Genomic DNA, 26,240 nt, shown 5'->3' with positions numbered 1-26,240 from the left:
TGCTAAACCCTAGCTAACCTCACATCTAGAACACTGATACACCCTGCTAAACCCTAGCTAACCTCACATCTAGAACACTGATACACCCTAATAAACCCTAGCTAACCTCACATCTAGAACACTGATACACCCTGCTAAACCCTAGCTAACCTCACATCTAGAACACTGATACACCCTGCTAAACCCTAGCTAACCTCACATCTAGAACACTGGTACACCCTGCTAAACCCTAGCTAACCTCACATCTAGAACACTGGTACACCCTGCTAAACCCTAGCTAACCTCACATCTAGAACACTGATACACCCTGCTAAACCCTAGCTAACCTCACATCTAGAACACTGATACACCCTAATAAACCCTAGCTAACCTCACATCTAGAACACTGATACACCCCGCTAAACCCTAGCTAACCTCACATCTAGAACACTGATACACCCTGCTAAACCCTAGCTAACCTCACATCTAGAACACTGATACACCCTACTAAACCCTAGCTAACCTCACATCTAGAACACTGGTACACCCTGCTAAACCCTAGCTAACCTCACATCTAGAACACTGATACACCCTGCTAAACCCTAGCTAACCTCACTAGAACACTGATACACCCTGCTAAACCCTGATCAACTCAAATCTGGAGCAGCTCACTGCTGGAATTCTTTCAATCCTTTAAGATATCGAATTCCCTTACATGACCAGCATGACCGAGAACAACTCTGTGTCCTACAGCAATAGCTATAATCATAGGACAACTATGATTTCACATTACTTACACCATGACCTCATTTCTACGTGTGGCCTAACGTATCACTGTGACAGACATTCTGCATAGCTTCCATTCCCAGGTCCCTTACCTGCTTGCCATACAGAATGCTGGTGTAGGTGTTACAAGTTCCCCAGCAGCACAGACTCACACCCTGGCCTGGCTGTCACAACCATTGAGCAAAGACAGATGGCATGGTGATATACATCACTGTTTCCCCAGGCTCCAGGTCCGTAAATCCTCTTCTTACTCTCTTATCAGAGACATAATTCTGTACAAGAAACCAGCCCACCCCAGCCTGGCCGGCCCAGGAGACAATCTACCCTCTCCTCCCATCTACCCTCTCCTCCCATCTACCTTCTCCCCCAATCTACCCTCTCCCCCTCTCCTCCCATCTACCCTCTCCCCCCCATCTACTCTCTCCCCCCATCTACTCTCTCCCCCCATCTACTCTCTCCCCCTCTCCTCCAATCTACCCTCTCCTCCTCTCCTCCCATCTACCCTCTCCTCCCATCTACCCTCTCCCCCAATCTACTCTCTCCCCCAATCTACTCTCTCCCCCTCTCCTCCAATCTACCCTCTCCTCCTCTCCTCCCATCTACCCTCTCCTCCCATCTACCCTCTCCCCCAATCTACTCTCTCCCCCTCTCCTCCCATCTACCCTCTCCTCCCATCTACCCTCTCCTCCTCTCCTCCCATCTACCCTCTCCTCCCATCTACCCTCTCCCCCAATCTACTCTCTCCCCCAATCTACTCTCTCCCCCTCTCCTCCAATCTACTCTCTCCCCCTCTCCTCCAATCTACTCTCTCCCCCTCTCCTCCAATCTACTCGGTAGAGGAGGAGGAGGAAGGTAGAGGAGGATGAGGGGGTAGAGGAGGAGAGGTGGAAGGAGGAGGAGGAGGGTAGAGGAGGATGAGGGGGTAGAGGAGGAGAGGTGGAAGGAGGAGGAGGAGGGTAGAGGAGGAGGAGGAGGGTAGAGGGGGGGGGGGGGTAGAGAGGAGGAGGGGGGGTAGAGGAGGAGAGGTGGAAGGAGGAGGAGGAGGGTAGAGAAGGAGGAGGGGGTAGAGGAGGAGAGGTGGAAGGAGGAGGAGGAGGGTAGAGAAGGAGGAGGGGGTAGAGAGGAGGAGAGGTGGAAGGAGGAGGAGGAGGGTAGAGGAGGAGAGGGGGGGTAGAGAGGAGGAGGGGGAAGGAGGAGGAGGAGGAGGTTGGGTAGAGGAGGAGGAGGAGGGGGAAGGAGGAGGAGGAGGGTAGAGGAGGGGGGGGGTAGAGAGGAGGAGGGTAGATGAGGGGGGGTAGAGAGGAGGAGGGGGGAAGGAGGGGGAGGATGGTAGAGGAGGGGGGGGTAGAGAGGAGGAGGGTAGATGAGGGGGGGTAGAGAGGAGGAGGGGGGAAGGAGGGGGAGGATGGTAGAGGAGGGGGGGGTAGAGAGGAGGAGGGTAGATGAGGGGGGGGTAGAGAGGAGGAGGGTAGATGAGGGGGGGTAGAGAGGAGGAGGGGGGAAGGAGGGGGAGGATGGTAGAGGAGTAGGGGGGAAGGAGGGGGAGGAGGGTAGATGAGGGGGGGTAGAGAGGAGGAGGGGGGAAGGAGGGGGAGGATGGTAGAGGAGTAGGGGGGAAGGAGGGGGAGGAGGGTAGATGAGGGGGGGTAGAGAGGAGGAGGGGGGAAGGAGGGGGAGGATGGTAGAGGAGTAGGGGGGAAGGAGGGGGAGGAGGGTAGATGAGGGGGGGTAGAGAGGAGGAGGGGGGAAGGAGGGGGAGGATGGTAGAGGAGGAGGGGGGAAGGAGGGGGAGGATGGTAGAGGAGGAGGGGGGAAGGAGGGGGAGGATGGTAGAGGAGGGGGGGGTAGAGAGGAGGAGGGTAGATGAGGGGGGGTAGAGAGGAGGAGGGGGGAAGGAGGGGGAGGATGGTAGAGGAGGGGGGGGGTAGAGAGGAGGAGGGTAGATGAGGGGGGGTAGAGAGGAGGAGGGGGGAAGGAGGGGGAGGATGGTAGAGGAGTAGGGGGGAAGGAGGGGGAGGAGGGTAGATGAGGGGGGGTAGAGAGGAGGAGGGGGGAAGGAGGGGGAGGATGGTAGAGGAGGAGGGGGGAAGGAGGGGGAGGATGGTAGAGGAGGAGGGGGGAAGGAGGGGGAGGATGGTAGAGGAGGGGGGGGTAGAGAGGAGGAGGGTAGATGAGGGGGGGTAGAGAGGAGGAGGGGGGAAGGAGGGGGAGGATGGTAGAGGAGGGGGGGGTAGAGAGGAGGAGGGTAGATGAGGGGGGGTAGAGAGGAGGAGGGGGGAAGGAGGGGGAGGATGGTAGAGGAGTAGGGGGGAAAGATGGGGGAGGAGTGGAGGACCTTAAAATGTTGTCGTTGAGTAGCCTTTCAGTGTTAAACCTGGTAAATGTCTGGGCCTAACTGTTCACAACATTTGTCGACTACTTTTTACATAATGAATTGTATCACCAACACAACTCTCAAATAAGCAACAACATTTAAACACATTTAAACACATTGTGTACCGACAGTAGGCTATGTGTTTGTACCATTACTAGAAGTACTAGAAGTGACCACATTGTCCTATTGTTGATTAGACTACATTCCTCCACGGGACAATTTTTTCTTCAAATGGATAATCATAAATAATTTGTAGACTGCAAATTGACCGCAAGAAGCCCAAACAGATATCATATTTGACTAAAATCTAATCATTTCTAACTTTGCTTACATTTGTAAACAATCACATCTCTCTATTATGCGTGGCAGTGGGGGCTGGTGGGAGGAGCTATAGGAGGACGCGCTCATAGGTAATGACTGGAATGGAATAAAAGGAACGGAGTCAAACATGTGGTTTCCATATGTTTGACGTGTTTGATACCGTTCCATGAATTCCATTCCATCCATTACAATGAGCCCATCCTTCTATAGCTCCTCCCACCAGCCACAACTGATGCGTGTGAATACTTGGGAACAGATTTCCCCCCCCCCAAAAAATCGCTTGGAGCAGATTTCCTGGTGTTTTTACAGCTTTTTATGTCACTCAAAAAAAATCTAAAATAAATATATATATATATATATATATATATATACACCATTTTTGGGGGGGCTCTGAAAACTGGGGGGGGCCCAAAAAAAACACCTGCGGGCCATCAGTTGGAGAACCCTAGCCTAGAGGAACTCCAGGGGTAGAGGTTCTCCACTGGTAGAGGTTCTCCAGTGGTAGAGGTTCTCCAGTGGTTCTCTGGTAGAGGTTCTCCAGTGGTAGAGGTTCTCCACTGGTAGAGGTTCTCCACTGGTAGAGGTTCTCCACTGGTAGAGGTTCTCCACTGGTTCTCTGGTAGAGATACTCCAGTGGTAGAGGTTCTCCAGTGGTAGAGATTCTTCATCTGGTAGAGGTTCTCCACTGTTAGGGGTTCTCCACTGGTAGAGGTTATCCAGTGGTTCTCTGGTAGAGGTTCTCCAGTGGTAGAGGTTCTTCATCTGGTAGAGGTTCTCCACTGGTAGAGGTTATCCAGTGGTTCTCTGGTAGAGGTTCTCCAGTGGTAGAGGTTCTCCAGTGGTTCTCTGGTAGAGGTTCTCCAACTGGTAGAGGTTCTCCAGTGGTAGAGGTTCTTCAACTGGTAGAGGTTCTCCAGTGGTATAGGTTCTTCAACTGGTAGAGATTCTCCAGTGGTAGAGGTTCTTCAACTGGTAGAGATTCTCCAGTGGTAGAGATCCTTCAACTGGTAGAGGTTCTTCAACTGGTAGAGGTTCTCCACTGGTAGAGGTTCTTCATCTGGTAGAGGTTTTTCAACTGGTAGAGGTTCTCCAACTGGTAGAGGTTCTCCACTGGTAGAGGTTCTTCATCTGGTAGAGGTTCTCCACTGGTAGAGGTTCTTCAACTGGTAGAGGTTCTCCAGTGGTTCTCTGGTAGAGGTTCTCCAGTGGTAGAGGTTCTTCAACTGGTAGAGGTTCTCCAATGGTAGAGCCACTGTCTGTCTGTCTGTCTGTCTGTCTGTCTGTCTGTCTGTCTGTCTGTCTGTCTGTCTGTCTGTCTAGCTGTCTGTCTATGCTGTCTGTCTATGCTGTCTGTCTGTCTATGCTGTCTGTCTGTCTGAGAGAATGAAAGGAATGAGGAGTTAGCTAAATTTAGGACGGGAGTTGATGCTGAATGAATGCTTGAGCCGCCTGACTATCTTGCATCCATGTACACTGATCTGAGCGACAGAGGGAGGGGAAGGAGTGCATGCGTTTGTGTGTGTGTGTGTGTGTGTGTGTGTGTGTGCACTAATCTGCAGGAGCAGCAGCCGAGAAAGCAGCATGTCACTCTTCCTTCGGCCAAGAGGATGACAATGGTAGTGAGCAGCATTGCGCACTGGCTCCCCTGGCATCCTTGCCCCCTGCCCCAAAGCCCTTCGACAGGTCGGCATTGTAAATAATATACTTTTTGACCTGCCTAATCAAATACATCTAAAAATATAATACAGATTAAAAACAGCACATGTAAACCAACCAGGTGGGAGGCTTTCTGCTAAAATAACTCTATAAAAACAACAGTTCTGTGTTCGTACTATCCAATATCAAGGTCTAAAGACAAATCAAGAGGAAAGGTTTTGGACATGGAGGATTGAAGAGGCCTGGGGAAAAACATCTGAGCCTACGAATGGATGGATTACTGAAACTTCAAAGGCTCTCTCTCTCTCTCCTTTTCAAATTCTTTGTGGGTCTGTGTAATCTGAGGGAAATATGTGTCTCTAATATGGTCATACATTTGGCAGGAGGTTAGGAAGTACAACTCAGTTTCCACCTCATTTTGTGGGCAGTGTGCCCATAGCCTGTCTTCTCTTGAGAGCCAGGTCTGCCTTCGGCGGCCTTTCTCAATAGCAAGGCTATGATCACTGAGTCTGTACATAGTCAAAGCTTTCCTTAAGTTTAGGTCGGTCACAGTGGTGAGGTATTCTGCCACTGTGTACTCTCTGTTAACGGTCAAATAGCATTCTAGTTTGCTCAGGTTTTTTGTAAATTCTTTCCAATGTGTCAAGTAATTATCTTTTTGTTTTCTCATGATTTGGTTGGGTCTAATTGTGTTGCTGTCTTGGGGCTCTGTGGGGTGTGTTTGTGTTTGTGAACAGAGCCCTAGGACCAGCTTGCTTAGGGGACTCTTCTCCAAGTTCATCTCTCTGTAGGTGATGGCTTTGTTATGGAAGGTTTGGGAATCGCTTCCTTTTAGGTGGTTGGCAAATTTAACGGCTCTTTTTTGGATTTTGACAATTACCGTTTATCGGCCTATATCTGCTCTTCATGCATTATTTTGTGTTTTACGTTGTACACTGAGGATATTTTTGCAGAATTCTGCATGTAGTCTCAATTTGGTATTTGTCCCATTTGATTAATTTTTGGTTGGTGAGCGGACCCCAGACCTCACAACCATAAAAGGGCAATGAGTTCTACAACTGATTCAAGTACTTTTAGCCATATCCTAATTGTATGTTCCTTTTGATGCCTTGTCTCTCAGATCGTTCACAGGGTGAGGTAGGTACAGTTTTCTGTGTGCTCTAGGGCAACGGTGTCTAGGTGGAATTGGTATTTATGGTCCTGGGCAACTGGACCTTTTTTTGGAACACCATTATTTTGACAGAATTTGTGCAGAAGATCTTGGTGCTGCTGTAGGCCCTCCTTGGTTGAGGACAGAAACACCAGAACATCAGCAAACAGTAGACATTTGACTTCAAAGTCTATTAGGGAGAGGACAGGTGCTGCAGACTGTCCCAGTGCCCTCGCCAATTCATTGATTTATACAGTGGAAAGTATTCAGACCTTGACTTTTTTTGCTAAAAATTGTAATATCACATTTACATAAGTATTCAGACCCTTTACTCAGTACTTTGTTGAAGCACTTTTGGCAGCAAATACAGCATCGAGTCTTCTTGGGTATGACGCTACAAGTTTGGCACACCTGTATTTGGGGAGTTTCTCCCATTCTTCTCCGCAGATTCTCTCAAGTTCTGTCAGGTTGGATGGGGAGCGTTGCTCCACAGCTATTTTCAGGTCTCTCCGGAGATGTTCGATCGGATGTTTAGGGTGTTTTTGGTTGGATAGGTTACTCAAATCCTTTCTCAGGTTTTTGAATTCTTCATCAAACCATTTGTCAATGGTGTGTTTATTAGGTTGTCTTAGGTAGTCTAACTAAAATGATTACATTTGATAGGGAAGCTGATAGGTCAAAAACACCACATTACCAAAAATATGTGGACACCTGCTCGTCAAACATCTCATTCCAAAATCATGGATATTAAAATGGAGTTGGTCCCCCCTTTGCTGCTGTAACAGCATCCACTCTTCTTGGAAGGCTTCCTACGAGATGTTGGAACATTGCTGCGGGGACTTGCTTCCATTTAGTCAAAAGAGCATTAGTGAGGTCGGGTACTGATGTTTGGCGATTCGGTCTGGCTCGCAGTCGGCATTCCAATTCATCCCAAAGGTGTTAGATGGAGTTGAGGTCAGGGATCTGTACAAGCCAGTCAAGTTATTCCACAGAGATCTCGACAAACCATTTCTGTATGGACCTCGCTTTATGCACGGGGGCATTGTCATGTTGAAATAGGAAAGGGCCTTCCCAAAACTGTTGCCACAAAATTGGAAGCACATAATTGTTTAGAAGGTGCTGGGTCTGCGGTTGAGGGTGATGTCCTTCAGGGTCTTGGCAAAGGTGGGAACTGCTGCCTTGTAGAGATGGACCTGGTCATAAAGGCTGTCCATGTCCAGGGTGGAGTGATGTGCCACAGTCACGGGAAATGCTTGCATTCACCTGCTGTACGGTTGTAGGGGAAAGTGTTTTTGTGGTAGCAGGGTGGAGATAACCACTTTAGCATTGGTGAAAGTGGAAGAAGCTTTTTCAATCACTCCCTTGAGTGCTGTGATCTCTCTCACTCTCTCACTCTCTCACTCTCTCACTCTCTCACTCTCTCACTCTCTCACACACACACACACACACACACACACACACACACACACACATATACACACACACACACACACACACACACACACACAAACAAAACAACAAACTGTCCACTTTGAAAACTCAATCATATTTCTTTGAAAGCATTTTTTTTGTTTTCCCAAAGCTGTATATTTCCAAGGTCTTGCCTCAAGGAGAACGCCAGTCTGTGAGTGCTACTAGGCTGCTTAGCTATCTTCCACAAGGACCTAGGAAAAAAAACATGTTAGCCTTCACTTCAGAAAAATATCACACGTCAAGACATGACGTGGTTTCAGTGGAAGTGGAGAAGCCGGCGTTTTAATGCAGACACACCTGGTTTGTTGGAACTGGCAAAGGCCACAACCTGAACCGGGTACAGATAGCACCTAGCTGGTTAACATATCTGAACCGACCACAGATAGCACCTAGCTGGTTAATAGGGATAGGGGGCAGCATTTTCACTTTGGATGAATAGCGTGCCCATAGTGAACTGCCTCCTACTCTGTCCCAGATGCTAATATATGCATATTATTATTACTATTGGATAGAAAACACTCTGAAGTTTCTAAAACTGTTTGAATTATGTCTGTGAGTATAACAGAACTCATATGGCAGGCAAACTTCCAAACAGGAAGTGAAAATTCTGAGGCTGGTTGTTTTTCAACTCATCACCTATTCAAATCCCAGGAAGATATGGATTTGTTTGCACTTCCTACGCCTTCCACTAGATGTTAACAGTCTGTAGAACGTTGAATGAAGCCTCTATTGTGATGTGGGGCCGGATGAGAGGGGAATGAGTCAGTGGTCTGGCAGATTGCCAGTTCCTGGTCACGCGCATTCCACATGATATGGCCTTGCGTTCCATAACTTATACAGACACGAAGGAATGCTCCGGTTGGAACGTTATTGGATATATATGATAACAACATCCTGAAGATTGATTCTCTACTTAGTTTGACAAGTTTATTTGACCTGTGATATAACTTTTTGAAGTTTTCGTCCGATGTTATGCGTGACTTGCACGAGCGTTTGGATATGTGTACTGAACGCACAAGCAAAAGTAGCTACTTGGACATAAATAATTGACATTATCGAACAAAACAACAATTTTTTGTCAATTTTTTGTTAATTCTATGTAAAACATTTATCTTTCATCAAAGTGTATGATGAGTATTTCTGTTATTAGATGTGGCTCTCTGCAATTTCTCAGGATATTTTGGAGGCATTTCTGAACATGGCGCCAATGTAAACTAAGATTTTTGGATATACATATGCACATTATCGAACAAAAAATACATGTATTGTGTAACATGATGTCCTATGGGTGTCATCTGATGAAGATCATCAAAGGATGATCATATTATCTCTATTTCTGTTTTTGTGACTCCTATCTTTGGCTGCCCTCTAAACCCCCCTAGCCCTGCCCTCTGAACACCTCTAGCCCTGGCACTGCCCTCTGAACACCCCCTAGCCCTGCCCTCTAAACCCCCCTAGCCCTGCCCTCTAAACCCCCCTAGCCCTGCCCTCTAAATCCCCCTAGCCCTGCCCTCTAAACCCCCCTAGCCCTGCCCTCTACACCCCCCTAGCCCTGCCCTCTAAACCCCCCTAGCCCTGCCCTCTAAACCCCCCTAGCCCTGCCCTCTAAACCCCCCTAGCCCTGTCCTCTAAACCCCCCTAGCCCTGTCCTCTAAACCCCCCTAGCCCTGCCCTCTAAACCCCCCTAGCCCTGGCCTCTAAACCCCCCTAGCCCTGGCCTCTAAACCCCCCTAGCCCTGTCCTCTAAACCCCCCTAGCCCTGCCCTCTAAACCCCCCTAGCCCTGCCCTCTAAACCCCCTAGCCCTGTCCTCTAAACCCCACTAGCCTTGCCCTCTAAACCCCCCTAGCCCTGCCCTCTAAACCCCCCTAGCCCTGGCCCTGTCCTCTGAACACACAGTAAAATCAGTGATGAAGTTTTGTCAATGAGACAACACATCTAAAAACGTTGCTTGAGCTGTTGACTTGACTAAAACATCCTGTTGACTTGACTAAAACATCCTGTTGACTTGACTAAAACATCCTGTTGACTTGACTAAAACATCCTGTTGACTTGCGGGAAATTAAAACATCCGTATTTGACACTATTTACAATTGTCATAAATATACAATAGACAAGAAACCCACTGACTAACCGGTGTCTGTATGTAGCCTCGCTACTGTACATAGCCTGTCTTTTTACTGTTGTTTTATTTATTTACCTACCTATTGTTCACCTGATACCTTTTTTGCACTATTGGTAAGTAAGCATTTCACTGTTGTACTCAGTGCACGTGACAAATAAACTTTGATTTGATGACCCTCTTTGAATGTCATCTTTGATTGTTTTCTGTCTTTTCATAAATGGTTGGTAGTGTAGGCTATATAGAACCTCTTGTATTTTTCTAAGATTTACACATTAGTCCAATATACCAACCTCCTTGCCACGCCCGGTGAAAATCAATCTAGACATTTAATTCCTACGAATTCCTGTCTTTCCAACGGCGAAGCAAGGCAAGCCCTTAACCTAACGCTGTGTGACGCCACTGGGTGAGTCATCGCCGGCGGCATTGTGACTGTTGACGTTCCGATTGAAGGAATGTGTGTTGTCGTTGGTGTTCAGTGACGATGGGCTTCACAGTAAAACACAGGGCCCGTTCTGTCTCACCATCACTAGCTCTTTCAACTGAGACAAAAAAAAATAAAAATGGGGGACACTGAGTCTCTCTGTGCTCCCAGTGGTTACATTCCTGCAGCCTTGTGAAATGTGTGACAGAAAGCCTTTACTTAAAGGCTGTGTGTGTGTGTGTTTGAACTAGTAGAGAGGTGTGAGTGTGTGTGTGTGTGTGTGTGTGTGTGTGTGTGTGTGTGTGTGTGTGTGTGTGTGTGTGTGTGTGTGTGTGTGTGTATGCATGCCTGTCCATGCATGCATAGCCTGTGTGTGTATTGTGGGGTGACGATGAGTGAGTGAAGTAAAGTAAAGCCCTCCAACCAGGAACAATGTCCTCTATTTAAGTGTAAAGACACTGGTCAGTGTAAAAACAGAGCCTTGCTGTTTAACTGTGAGAAGTAGCATTGCCATGTTTTCTGCTTCCCCTCTCCACTCTGGACCGCTCTATTGACAGAGACAACATACCAAAATGGCCCCCTATTCCCTACATTGTACACTACTTCCCTATTGGCCCTGGTCAAAAGTAGTGCACTATATAGGGAATAGGGTGCCATTTTAAGACGCATCCAGACACTCATGGCTTCAATACCAATGGCCAGGTGGAAGATGTCATTGTTTGTCTCCATCAAACAGGTTAGCTCTAGTTCAACAAGTCCTGACATATAGGCTAACAGTCGTGTGCTGTAAATACCCAACAGCCCAAGTGGCGCAGCGGTCTAAAGGCTCTGCACCTCAGTGCTAGAGGCGTCACTACAGACCCTGGTTCGATCCCGGGCTGTATCACAACTGACCGTGATCGGGAGTCCCATAGGGCGGCGCACAATTGGCTCAGTGTCGTCCGGGTTAGGGGAGAGTTTGGCCGGGTGTAGGCAGTCATTGTAAAATAAGAATTTATTCTTAACTGACTTGCCTAGATAAATAAATAAAAATGTCCTCCATACTTAATTTAACCTTTAGTTATACAAGTTATTCTCATTGAGATCAAATCTATGCTGTGAGACAGACCTATATACAACCTAGTACTCTACCTTAGCACCATAATAGAACAGAACAGAACTTCAACTTTTAATTTGGCATCACTGTACAAGAATGAAAAAGGATCACAGGATGTTAAAATAGCTAACCAGTAAGATACTGATAGTACCCACCCAAAACACAAAGGGTTCCATGATGTTAAAATGGCTAACCAGTAAGTTACTGATAGTACCCACTCAAAACACAAAGGGTTCCATGATGCTAAAATGGCTAACCAGTAAGTTACTGATAGTACCCACCCAAAACACAAAGGGTTCAATGATGCTAAAATGGCTAACCAGTAAGTTACTGATAGTACCCACCCAAAACACAAAGGGTTCCATGATGCTAAAATGGCTAACCAGTAAGATACTGATAGTACCCACCCAAAACACAAAGGGTTCCATGATGCTAAAATGGCTAACCAGTAAGATACTGATAGTACCCACCCAAAACACAAAGGGTTCCATGATGTTAAAATGGCTAACCAGTAAGTTACTGATAGTACCCACCCAAAACACAAAGGGTTCCATGATGTTAAAATGGCTAACCAGTAAGTTACTGATAGTACCCACTCAAAACACAAAGGGTTCCATGATGCTAAAATGGCTAACCAGTAAGTTACTGATAGTACCCACCCAAAACACAAAGGGTTCAATGATGCTAAAATGGCTAACCAGTAAGTTACTGATAGTACCCACCCAAAACACAAAGGGTTCCATGATGCTAAAATGGCTAACCAGTAAGATACTGATAGTACCCACCCAAAACACAAAGGGTTCCATGATGCTAAAATGGCTAACCAGTAAGATACTGATAGTACCCACCCAAAACACAAAGGGTTCCATGATGTTAAAATGGCTAACCAGTAAGTTACTGATAGTACCCACCCAAAACACAAAGGGTTCCATGATGCTAAAATGGCTAACCAGTAAGTTACTGATAGTACCCACCCAAAACACAAAGGGTTCCATGATGTTAAAATGGCTAACCAGTAAGTTACTGATAGTACCCACCCAAAACACAAAGGGTTCCATGATGTTAAAATGGCTAACCAGTAAGTTACTGATAGTACCCACCCAAAACACAAAGGGTTCCATGATGTTAAAATGGCTAACCAGTAAGTTACTGATAGTACCCACCCAAAACACAAAGGGTTCCATGATGTTAAAATGGCTAACCAGTAAGTTACTGATAGTACCCACCCAAAACACAAAGGGTTCCATGATGTTAAAATGGCTAACCAGTAAGTTACTGATAGTACCCACCCAAAACACAAAGGGTTCCATGATGTTAAAATGGCTAACCAGTAAGTTACTGATAGTACCCACCCAAAACACAAAGGGTTCCATGATGTTAAAATGGCTAACCAGTAAGTTACTGATAGTACCCACCCAAAACAAAGGGTTCCATGATATTAAAATAGCTAACCAGTAAGTTACTGATAGTACCCACCCAAAACACAAAGGGTTCCATGATGTTAAAATGGCTAACCAGTAAGATACTGATAGTACCCACCCAAAACACAAAGGGTTCCATGATGTTAAAATGGCTAACCAGTAAGTTACTGATAGTACCCACCCAAAACACAAAGGGTTCCATGATGTTAAAATGGCTAACCAGTAAGATACTGATAGTACCCACCCAAAACACAAAGGGTTCCATGATGTTAAAATGGCTAACCATTGAAACCATTCAGGGTAATAAAGTTGTCCCAGTGGTGTTGTGTTAATGTAGCTGAACTAATGATAGTCTCACCCAGAGTCACCTTGCCTGCATCCCAAATTGCCATTTAGTGCATTTCTTTTGACCAGGGTCCAAAGGGAAGTAGTGCACTATATAGGGAATAGGGTGCCATTTGGGATACACCCTTACATGGCAGACACCCTTTCATGTTGAACACAACAGGAAACAATCATCATCACCCTGGAAACAATATCTGACCTGATATAGGCTATTATCAGAACTCTTTCATCTACTATAGGCTACCGGATATAGGGGGGGGTTTAGTTCATTATCAATGTGATGCTCTGGTTCATTTACAACTATGTAAACTCCTCAATGTATACTTTATTTATTTAACCTTTATTTAACTAGGCAAGTCAGTTGAGAACAAATTCTTATTTACGATGACGGCCTAGGAACGGTGGGTTAACTGCCTTGTTCAGGGGCAGAACGACAGATTTTTACCTTGTCCGCTCAGGGATTCGATCTAGCAACCTTTCGGGTTACTGGCCCAACGCTCTAACCAATAGGCTACCTGCCGCATATGGACAGATAATGATTGGATAACTCAGTGTGTTGTTACTCGATTAATTTAGAACTAAGCAAACACACACACTTCTCCAAAAATGACCATTCACAGACGTCAAAGAGCACCTCTATCCACTGACTGTGCAGTGCTGGAGAATGAAGCGTCTCACTACACTACTACTGCTTCCTACTGTGGGCAGAGCGGCCCGGGCTAAAAGCTGCTCTCAGTTAAGAATATTAGTGATGGAGGATTATCTGTAGAGAGAATGATGAGATCAGATAATATAGGATAACATGATTATAATGACTCCTAAAAACACAATCCATTAGGACGTTACACACAGACACAACAACAACAGAGGAGAATAACACCGCTCTAACAACTAGCCACTTCTCAGAGATACTATGTGGAAGTTTAGTTGCTAGACTAGGTCTAATTGTTTCCGCCAAATGTTGGCTTGAGTGTTGGCTGTATTCAGAGCTTTGTGCTTCAACAAGCTATAGCATTTGTAAAAATGTAACTTGCACAGGGAAAATGTGACTACAGTCTGGAGCCCTGGTTTCTTATTCTATAAAGATGTGGGATGATTCATGAAAACCAAGAGAAACCAGAGACTGTGAAAATGCTTCATCCACATTTCTGATCAGTGGGAGAGAGAGAGAATGTCCTCTGTCAGATTGAAGTGTCAACGGTGGCTCAGTAGCCCTACTTCTACTGCTACAATGAACACTGTCTGGAAGTCCAGACCAAATGCTAACTAATGCTGTTTTTTTCAGCCAATATCCATCCCGCCTTTGTGCCTAGTCTGCCTATACAAGTACACTAACCATGAACATTTTGAAAGGTATTGAATAAGCTAAGGTAAAAAAATAAATAAAAAATGCCTTCAGAGGAATATCGATTAGAAAAGACAGATAAAAACATCCACGTTTTGGCCTACAGGAGAAACAAAGTGAACCACACAATGCTTCCATCATGCCTTATAAAAACAAGTCTGTCTGTGCATCGTTTGTGAACCAGCTTATTTTCAACACAGCGTCTCATCTCAGGAGAGACCTCCAAGGCAGTTGAATCACAATGTTGTTTCCTTCTAAAGAGACATTCTAACATTCTATAGAATTCCCGCATAGAACTTTAGATATTCCTTTTGGACCCATACAAAGGAATGCCCACCCAGGAACCATAATCAGCTTGTCCTTGTAGGTAAAAAAAAACACTTTGTAGTTCCAGGAGGAACCATTTTTTCATCCAACAAAATAACCCCCAAAGAACCCTTTTATTTTGCATTTATTTAGGCCTAACCAGGAAGCCTAAGTCATTGAGAATATATATTTTACAATACAGACTTCAACCTTTAAAAAATAGATATATATTTAAGTGTGTAAAGTCTATACCTTTGTTGATTTCTAGTGCTTCAGTGCAGCACCACCGACCGATCATCACAGCTCCCTCCCAAACCTTGCCCATACCCTTTAAGACAACCCCACCGCAGGTTATTTACAACCATCAGAGCATATGTAGGTTAGGCTCCAACGCTCCAGCTGAAGTGGGAACTACTACACAGTCCTGTGTGCTGATGCAGACCAAATGGCACACTATTCCCTTTATAGTGCACTACTTTAGACCAGGGTCAGTAGGACTCTGGCAGCCTATTCCCTTTATAGTGCACTACTTTAGACCAGGGTCAGTAGGACTCTGGCACCCTATTCCCTTTCTAGTGCACTACTTTAGACCAGAGTCAATAGGACTCTGGCACCCTATTCCCATTACAGTGCACAACTTTAGACCAGGGTCCTGAGTGTCTGTAGTGTGTGTATGTGTATTCATTGTTACCCCATGACACACACAAACACACAGACACACACGTACACACACGTACACACACGTACACACACGTACACAAACAGAGATAGTTGAAACCCCTTATCATGTGACAAGATTCACCTGAGAGCACTACAATTATGAATCAGCACTGAACCCAAGGGTCTATGGAAGAACTCTGTCATGTTCACACCATTATAATGATAAACACCTTCATGATGTATTAGGGTCATGGAGAGGTGGTACTACTATATTACTACTAGAGGTCGACTGATTAATCGGAATGGCCGATTAATTAGGGCCGATTTCAAGTTTTCATAACAATCGGAAATCGGTATTTTTGGACACAGTTTTGGCCGGATTTTTTATACACCTTTATTTAACTAGTCAGTTAAGAACACATTTTTATTTTCAATGACGGCCTAGGAACGGTGGGTTAACTGCCTCGTTCAGGGGCAGAATGACAGATTTTTACCTTGTCAGCTCGGGGGATTCAATCTTGCAACCTTACAGTTAACTAGTCCAACGCTCTAACCACCTGCCTCTCATTGCACTCCACGAGGAGCCTGCCTGTTACGCAAATGCAGTAAGAAGCCAAGGTAAGTTGCTAGCTAGCATTAAACTTATCTTATAAAAAACAATCAATCAATCAATCATAATCACTAGTTAACTACACATGGTTGATGATATTACTAGTTTATCTAGCGTGTCCTGCGTTGCATATAATCGATGCGGTGCGCATTCGCGGAAAATGGACTGTCGTTGCTCCAACGTGTGCCTAACCACAAACATCAATGCTTTTCTTAAAATCAATACACAGAAGTATATATTTTTAAACCTGCATATTTAAAGAAATCCAGGTTAGCAGGCAATATTAACCAGGTGAAATTGTGTCACTTCTCTTGCGTTCATTGCACGCAGAGTCAGGGTATATGCGATAATATTAAACGTTTTGTTTTCGAAATGATAGTTTCCAGATTCGACCATATTAATGACCAGGCTCGTATTTCTGTGTGTTATTATGTTATAATTAAGTCTATGATTTGATATTTGATAGAGCAGTCTGACTGAGCGCTGGTAGGTAGCAGCAGGCTCGTAAGCAGTCATTCATACAGCACTTTCGTGCGTTTCCCAGCAGCTCTTCACTGTGCTTCAAGCATTGCGCTGTTTATGACTTCAAGCCTATCAACTCCCGAGATTAGGCTGGTGTAACCGATGTGAAATGGCTAGCTAGTTAGCGGGGTGCGCGCTAATAGCATTTCAAACGTCACTCGCTCTGAGACTTGGAGTAGTTATTCCCCTTGCTCTGCATGGGTAAAGCTGCTTCGATGGTGGCTGTTGTCGATATGTTCCTCGTTCGAGCCCAGGTAGGGGCGAGGAGAGGGACGGAAGCTATACTGTTACACTGGCAATACTAAAGTGCCTATAAGAACATCCAATAGTCAAATGTATATGGAATACAAATGGTATAGAGAGAAATAGTCCTATAAATACTATATTAACTACAACCTAAAACCTCTTACCTTGGAATATTGAATTCATGTTAAAAGGAACCACCAGCTTTCATATGTTCTCATGTTCTGAGCAAGGAACTTAAACGTTAGCTTTTTTACATGGCACATATTGCACTTTTACTTTCTTCTCCAACACTTTGTTTTTGCATTATTTAAACCAAATTGAACTTGTTTCATTATTTATTTGAGGCTAAATTGGTTTTATTGATGTATTATATTAAATTAAAATAAGTGTTCATTCAGTATTGTTGTAATTGTCATTATTACAAATAAATAAATAAAAATCGGCCGATTAATCGGTATCGGCTTTTTTGGTCCTCCAATAATCGGTATCGGCGTTGAAAAATCATAATCGGTCGACCTCTAATTACTACATGATGTATTAGGGTCATGGAGAGGTGGTACTACTATATTACTACATGATGTATTAGGGTCATGGAGAGGGGGTACTACTATATTACTACATGATGTATTAGGGTCATGGAGAGGAGGTACTACTATATTACTACATGATGTAATAGGGTCATGGAGAAGTGGTACTACTATATTACTACATGATGTATTAGGGTCATGGAGAGGAGGTACTACTATATTACTACATGATGTATTAGGGTCATGGAGAGGTGGTACTACTATATTACTACATGATGTATTAGGGTCATGGAGAGGTGGTACTACTATATTACTACATGATGTAATAGGGTCATGGAGAGGAGGTACTACTATACATGATGTATTAGGGTCATGGAGAGGAGGTACTACTATATTACTACATGATGTATTAGGGTCATGGAGAGGAGGTACTACTATACATGATGTATTAGGGTCATGGAGAGGTGGTACTACTATATTACTACATGATGTATTAGGGTCATGGAGAGGGGGTACTACTATATTACTACATGATGTATTAGGGTCATGGAGAGGAGGTACTACTATATTACTACATGATGTAATAGGGTCATGGAGAGGAGGTACTACTATACATGATGTATTAGGGTCATGGAGAGGTGGTACTACTATATTACTACATGATGTATTAGGGTCATGGAGAGGAGGTACTACTATATTACTACATGATGTATTAGGGTCATGGAGAGGAGGTACTACTATACATGATGTATTAGGGTCATGGAGAGGAGGTACTACTATATTACTACATGATGTATTAGGGTCATGGAGAGGAGGTACTACTATATTACTACATGATGTATTAGGGTCATGGAGAGGAGGTACTACTATATTACTACATGATGTATTAGGGTCATGGAGAGGCGGTACTACTATATTACTACATTACGTATTAGGGTCATGGAGAGGAGGTACTACTATACATGATGTATTAGGGTTATGGAGAGGAGGTACTACTATATTACTACATGATGTATTAGGGTCATGGAGAGGAGGTACTACTATATTACTACATGATGTATTAGGGTCATGGAGAGGTGGTACTACTATATTACTACATGATGTATTAGGGTCATGGAGAGGTGGTACTACTATATTACTACATGATGTATTAGGGTCATGGAGAGGTGGTACTACTATATTACTACATGATGTATTAGGGTCATGGAGAGGAGGTACTACTATATTACTACATGATGTAATAGGGTCATGGAGAGGTGGTACTACTATATTACTACATGATGTATTAGGGTCATGGAGAGGTGGTACTACTATATTACTACATGATGTATTAGGGTCATGGACAGGTGGTACTACTATATTACTACATGATGTATTAGGGTCATGGACAGGTGGTACTACTATATTACTACATGATGTATTATGGTCATGGGGAGGAGGTACTACTATATTACTACATGATGTATTAGGGTCATGGAGAGGAGGTACTACTATATTACTACATGATGTATTAGGGTCATGGAGAGGTGGTACTACTATATTACTACATGATGTATTAGGGTCATGGAGAGGAGGTACTACTATATTAATACATGATGTATTAGGGTCATGGAGATGAGGTACTACTATATTACTACATGATGTATTAGGGTCATGGAGAGGAGGTACTACTATATTACTACATGATGTATTAGGGTCATGGAGAGGTGGTACTACTATATTAATACATGATGTATTAGGGTCATGGAGAGGAGGTACTACTATATTACTACATGATGTATTAGGGTCATGGAGAAGTGGTACTACTATACATGATGTATTAGGGTCATGGAGAAGTGGTACTACTATACATGATGTATTAGGGTCATGGAGAGGAGGTACTACTATATTACTACATGATGTATTAGGGTCATGGAGAGGAGGTACTACTATATTACTACATGATGTATTAGGGTCATGGAGAGGTGGTACTACTATATTACTACTAGAGGTCGACTGATTAATCGGAATGGCCGATTAATTAGGGCCGATTTCAAGTTTTCATAACAATCGGAAATCGGTATTTTTGGACACAGTTTTGGCCGGATTTTTTATACACCTTTATTTAACTAGTCAGTTAAGAACACATTTTTATTTTCAATGACGGCCTAGGAACGGTGGGTTAACTGCCTCGTTCAGGGGCAGAATGACAGATTTTTACCTTGTCAGCTCGGGGGATTCAATCTTGCAACCTTACAGTTAACTAGTCCAACGCTCTAACCACCTGCCTCTCATTGCACTCCACGAGGAGCCTGCCTGTTACGCAAATGCAGTAAGAAGCCAAGGTAAGTTGCTAGCTAGCATTAAACTTATCTTATAAAAAACAATCAATCAATCAATCATAATCACTAGTTAACTACACATGGTTGATGATATTACTAGTTTATCTAGCGTGTCCTGCGTTGCATATAATCGATGCAGTGCGCATTCGCGGAAAATGGACTGTCGTTGCTCCAACGTGTGCCTAACCACAAACATCAATGCTTTTCTTAAAATCAATACACAGAAGTATATATTTTTAAACCTGCATATTTAAAGAAATCCAGGTTAGCAGGCAATATTAACCAGGTGAAATTGTGTCACTTCTCTTGCGTTCATTGCACGCAGAGTCAGGGTATATGCGATAATATTAAACGTTTTGTTTTCGAAATGATAGTTTCCAGATTCGACCATATTAATGACCAGGCTCGTATTTCTGTGTGTTATTATGTTATAATTAAGTCTATGATTTGATATTTGATAGAGCAGTCTGACTGAGCGCTGGTAGGTAGCAGCAGGCTCGTAAGCAGTCATTCATACAGCACTTTCGTGCGTTTCCCAGCAGCTCTTCACTGTGCTTCAAGCATTGCGCTGTTTATGACTTCAAGCCTATCAACTCCCGAGATTAGGCTGGTGTAACCGATGTGAAATGGCTAGCTAGTTAGCGGGGTGCGCGCTAATAGCATTTCAAACGTCACTCGCTCTGAGACTTGGAGTAGTTATTCCCCTTGCTCTGCATGGGTAACGCTGCTTCGATGGTGGCTGTTGTCGATATGTTCCTCGTTCGAGCCCAGGTAGGGGCGAGGAGAGGGACGGAAGCTATACTGTTACACTGGCAATACTAAAGTGCCTATAAGAACATCCAATAGTCAAATGTATATGGAATACAAATGGTATAGAGAGAAATAGTCCTATAAATACTATATTAACTACAACCTAAAACCTCTTACCTTGGAATATTGAATTCATGTTAAAAGGAACCACCAGCTTTCATATGTTCTCATGTTCTGAGCAAGGAACTTAAACGTTAGCTTTTTTACATGGCACATATTGCACTTTTACTTTCTTCTCCAACACTTTGTTTTTGCATTATTTAAACCAAATTGAACTTGTTTCATTATTTATTTGAGGCTAAATTGGTTTTATTGATGTATTATATTAAATTAAAATAAGTGTTCATTCAGTATTGTTGTAATTGTCATTATTACAAATAAATAAATAAAAATCGGCCGATTAATCGGTATCTGCTTTTTTGGTCCTCCAATAATCGGTATCGGCGTTGAAAAATCATAATCGGTCGACCTCTAATTACTACATGATGTATTAGGGTCATGGAGAGGTGGTACTACTATATTACTACATGATGTATTAGGGTCATGGAGAGGAGGTACTACTATATTACTACATGATGTATTAGGGTCATGGAGAGGAGGTACTACTATATTACTACATGATGTATTAGGGTCAAGGAGAAGTGGTACTACTATATTACTACATGATGTATTAGGGTCATGGAGAGGAGGTACTACTATATTACTACATGATGTATTAGGGTCATGGAGAGGAGGTACTACTATATTACTACATGATGTAATAGGGTCATGGAGAGGAGGTACTACTATACATGATGTATTAGGGTCATGGAGAGGAGGTACTACTATATTACTACATGATGTATTAGGGTCATGGAGAGGAGGTACTACTATACATGATGTATTAGGGTCATGGAGAGGTGGTACTACTATATTACTACATGATGTATTAGGGTCATGGAGAGGGGGTACTACTATATTACTACATGATGTATTAGGGTCATGGAGAGGAGGTACTACTATATTACTACATGATGTAATAGGGTCATGGAGAGGAGGTACTACTATACATGATGTATTAGGGTCATGGAGAGGAGGTACTACTATATTACTACATGATGTATTAGGGTCATGGAGAGGAGGTACTACTATACATGATGTATTAGGGTCATGGAGAGGTGGTACTACTATATTACTACATGATGTATTAGGGTCATGGAGAGGGGGTACTACTATATTACTACATGATGTATTAGGGTCATGGAGAGGAGGTACTACTATATTACTACATGATGTAATAGGGTCATGGAGAGGAGGTACTACTATACATGATGTATTAGGGTCATGGAGAGGTGGTACTACTATATTACTACATGATGTATTAGGGTCATGGAGAGGAGGTACTACTATATTACTACATGATGTATTAGGGTCATGGAGAGGAGGTACTACTATATTACTACATGATGTATTAGGGTCATGGAGAGGAGGTACTACTATATTACTACATGATGTATTAGGGTCATGGAGAGGAGGTACTACTATATTACTACATGATGTATTAGGGTCATGGAGAGGAGGTACTACTATATTACTACATGATGTATTAGGGTCATGGAGAGGTGGTACTACTATATTACTACATGATGTATTAGGGTCATGGAGAGGAGGTACTACTATATTACTACATGATGTATTAGGGTCATGGAGAGGCGGTACTACTATATTACTACATTACGTATTAGGGTCATGGAGAGGAGGTACTACTATATTACTACATGATGTATTAGGGTCATGGAGAGGAGGTACTACTATATTACTACATGATGTATTAGGGTCATGGAGAGGTGGTACTACTATATTACTACATGATGTATTAGGGTCATGGAGAGGAGGTACTACTATATTACTACATGATGTATTAGGGTCATGGAGAGGTGGTACTACTATATTACTACATGATGTATTAGGGTCATGGAGAGGAGGTACTACTATATTACTACATGATGTATTAGGGTCATGGAGAGGTGGTACTACTATATTACTACATGATGTATTAGGGTCATGGAGAGGAGGTACTACTATATTACTACATGATGTATTAGGGTCATGGAGAGGAGGTACTACTATATTACTACATGATGTAATAGGGTCATGGAGAGGTGGTACTACTATATTACTACATGATGTATTAGGGTCAAGGAGAGGAGGTACTACTATATTACTAGTCTATGCTGTGTGCAAGCAAGACATTCTGCATCCCAAACGGCACCCTATTCCCTCATACGTAGTGCACTACTTTTGACCAGAGCCCCCTATGGGCCCTAGGGTACACACCTAGAAAAATCATATTCAAAAGGGGTTCTTCGACTATCGTCATACCCTTTTTGGTTCCAGGTACAATCCCTTTGGGTTCCATGTAGAACCCTCTGTGAAATGGGTTTTACACAGAACCCAAAAGAGTTCTCCTTGGAACCAAAAAGGGATCTTCAAAGGGTTCTCCTATGGGGACAGCCGAAAGAAGCCTTTTAGGTTCTAGATAGCACTTTTTTTTTTACCTATGTAGTGCACTACATAGGTAATAGGGCATCATTAGGGTCGCATATATTGTTTTCAGTTTCCAGAAGGCATTCCATGTTACTACTACAAGCACTTAAGGATTGTTTAATTACAGAGCAGCAGCTTTGAGGTTAAAACTACCGTACTGTTGCTTCATGAAATAGTGAAGGCATAGAAATGATTGACCAAGCCAAATCATTTATATATATATATATATATATGTTCCAATAGTGAAACCACCGAAAGTAGAGAGCCACAAACCACTTTTTTTTTTTTTATTACATTTTTGAAAATAGGACACGCGGAGGCATAATTGTATAAACCTCTTGTCTCTCGATATGGGTCATTGTTGTTCATTATTAGAAACAGTTTCGGCTTCAGAATGCAATGCCACTCCTAGCAGGCAAGCAGCCAAGGTTGATGGACTTAAACAGTTTCTAAATAGCTATGATAAAATGTGAATGATTCCCCCAATGAATCAGAACACTAAACAAACACACACACTGATCTACTGGGTGTCTATTGGATTCAGTGAAAACACAAATCAATTGCTCTTCCTAAGTGTTTAAGTGCACCTTGGGGGGGAGGGACACTTCTGAGAAGGAACCTAAAAATAGCAGCCTAGGCTCCCACACCAATACCTCGAAAAACAAACTAATTATAGGCTATCCACTTACAACAGGGTGAGGTTATCAAGACTATATATATATATATTATTTTTTTAAAGAATAAAAGTGTATTTGATAGCCTCCATAAATGTTTCCCTGCTGTACGTTCAGCCTCAGACAGAGAAAGCATTTTGCGTTCGGTCAATAGAAAGAATATAGATATCCCCCAACTGGAAGGTTTCAAACGTCTCCATGGAGAACTGGTACGTGAGTAAAATATTAAAACACATCCCACGGTAACATTACAACAGACTTTTACCATTGAATCAATTAGATACACCAGTGTTATTTTTTCCTGTCAATCAAACAGTATAGCCAAGCCGCAGCGAGATAATTGCGCTACATTGTAACATTGCGGTATGACGTTCCAGAGCAGTGATGAACGTATAATACGATGTATTCTCCATGTTTTGATACAATGTTACTAAATTGGGTGGTTTCAAAAGGGTCTCGCTCTCCCGTAACGCAAAGGCAAGCCAATGTAACAGCTGTAAACCTACACGAAAGAAATACCTACTGGCTCCCACTAGCCTGTCATAATGTGGAATTGGATCTAGCTAATATAAATCATGTTTACAGCAAGTCAGAGGCCACCGTGTAACAACATTGGGTAACATCAACTAGTAGGCTTTATTCAGCTAAACCCATCTATATGTTATACGTAGAAGATAAAATAAGCAATAAGTCTACAGACCCAGCCAATCCAACATTAGAGAACTTATGGTTACTGTAATGTGATCTAATAAACTATTAAACAACAACAACACCTCAGATCACAGGCCCTGAAAAGTAGCAAACCAATGTGATAATGTTGACATAACAGTTATCGCCATAGCCAGCCCTTCAGTAACTTCATCTTGCAAATCTCTCTGTACATTCCTTGCAAGTGATGTCAATAGCTTTAACACATTAACTAGCCAATTCACCCATGAAACCAGTGCTTGACTTGGGACTAAAATAGGTTCCGGTCCTCATTTTGGGTGCCTGCCGGTACTGTTTATATTTACGTGCAGGAGCTCCACAATACTTTTGAGCTAATATTCTATAAGAGGAACAGGAGCTCAAGCAGTAGAACATTTTAGGTGCCAGTACTCAAGCTCCGGTAAGCTCCTGCCCAAGTCAAGCACTGCACGAAACCCATGATATTGGATGAAATAAAGAAAGACAATTAATGTCATTAGCTAGCGAATACCATGTCGAACAGTCACCACATATCTACTTGCAATGCACCTGTTTTTAGTCCCGTTTGAAAGCCAGGAAACGACCAGCAGCGACTTGACTAACACCAGCAGCTGCAAAGGGGCAAAACAAGTCTGAAATGGAAGCTAGCTAAGCAGCAGGCAGAAGGAATGATTAGCTCGCTGCCGCGGAGGACCCACCTCAGCCGACGTTGGATAGCTAGCCAGATCTCTGGCCATGACTTTGGCAACTTTGCCATTCTGTAGCTAATGGCACCAAGTAGCTCGCTACACAGATACACTTGCCCTATCCATGCACCGAATTCACATAGCTAACTTAGCTAGTTTGGCGAGCTAACTGGTGTGAGTGTGTGTGTATATATATATATGTCAAACGCAGTCGTGTGTTGCCCGTACCCTCATATTTGTATCCACAGAGGGGAGGCGAATAATTATCACTCTCTCCATCTCCTTGAATTTCTTCTTATCCTGAAATTGAACACTTTCACTGACAGAGACGGCAGACTCGATCAGTAGATTCAAGAATCGAATGTCACATAGAAGACAAGAGAAGAGATTTTAAAAAATATAAAAGCCCTTATATCGGGAACTGACCTTTTAATCTGCGCATATATTATATTCCTTGAAATCCTCTTCTTTGTGGCGGGATTGAAAAGATCACTACGGGAACAGACCGGTTTGGGAGTGAGACACTCCTTCTCGGGACGTCTCCGACCAAAAAAAACAAAGGTGTCAGGTCTACTTGCGTTCGGCTGTTGCCTTTTTCGTTAGACCGAGAGTTAAAGTGACAGTCTCCACACGAAGCTTGTGTCGGGTCCACCACCTTTTTGGAACGCAACAGCCCTAACCTACTAAAAAACGCGCCACTGGTATTTGATTACAAGTCCTACTTGGCTTCTCTGCGATGGTATGTAGGCTACTGCTGGGCTGGGAATCAAGTGTACAGAAAAAAACCTAAGCATATGAAGCCAGGGGCAATCACATGACGAGCTAGGTGGCAAAAACAACCTTCCGGATCAACTAGAGAGGTATAATTACACCCATTTAGCCTGCTCTCTCTCCCTCTCTCTCCCCGATGCGCACACAAAGTGTCTGCTAGCTAGGTCTTTGAGCTCTGTCTGAGAAGAGAGCCCTGTAGGAATGAATTCTCGTCCCCGGGTCTGAAGAGGGAGGGAGGGAGGCAGCGCCTCGAATTACTCCGCCCCCATATTCTCCCTTCATTTATTTCCAACCTTCTCAAATTCAGTGTATATGGGGTCAATTTCACGCCATATGTATTGAATTCAAAATAAAATAAATCGTGAACATGAATAATAAAGTTGAGAATATAAACATTATATTT

General features: G+C 43.4%; 1 protein-coding gene across 1 annotated transcript in view; it reads right to left on the bottom strand.

The window, feature by feature from the left end:
- Nucleotides 1-26,016, bottom strand: part of LOC120065502 (dystroglycan-like) — an 86,006-nt gene extending 59,990 nt beyond the window's left edge. The window contains exon 1 of the mRNA XM_039016556.1: nucleotides 25,493-26,016. The gene's annotated coding sequence lies outside the window, so the exon portion shown is untranslated. The remainder of the gene's footprint in view (nucleotides 1-25,492) is intronic.
- Between the last annotated feature and the right edge of the window lie 224 nt (nucleotides 26,017-26,240).

This window comes from Salvelinus namaycush, chromosome 20 (genome assembly GCF_016432855.1).
Source record: "Salvelinus namaycush isolate Seneca chromosome 20, SaNama_1.0, whole genome shotgun sequence".
Lineage (NCBI taxonomy): Eukaryota > Metazoa > Chordata > Actinopteri > Salmoniformes > Salmonidae > Salvelinus > Salvelinus namaycush.
This window is presented reverse-complemented; position numbering and strand designations above follow the sequence as displayed.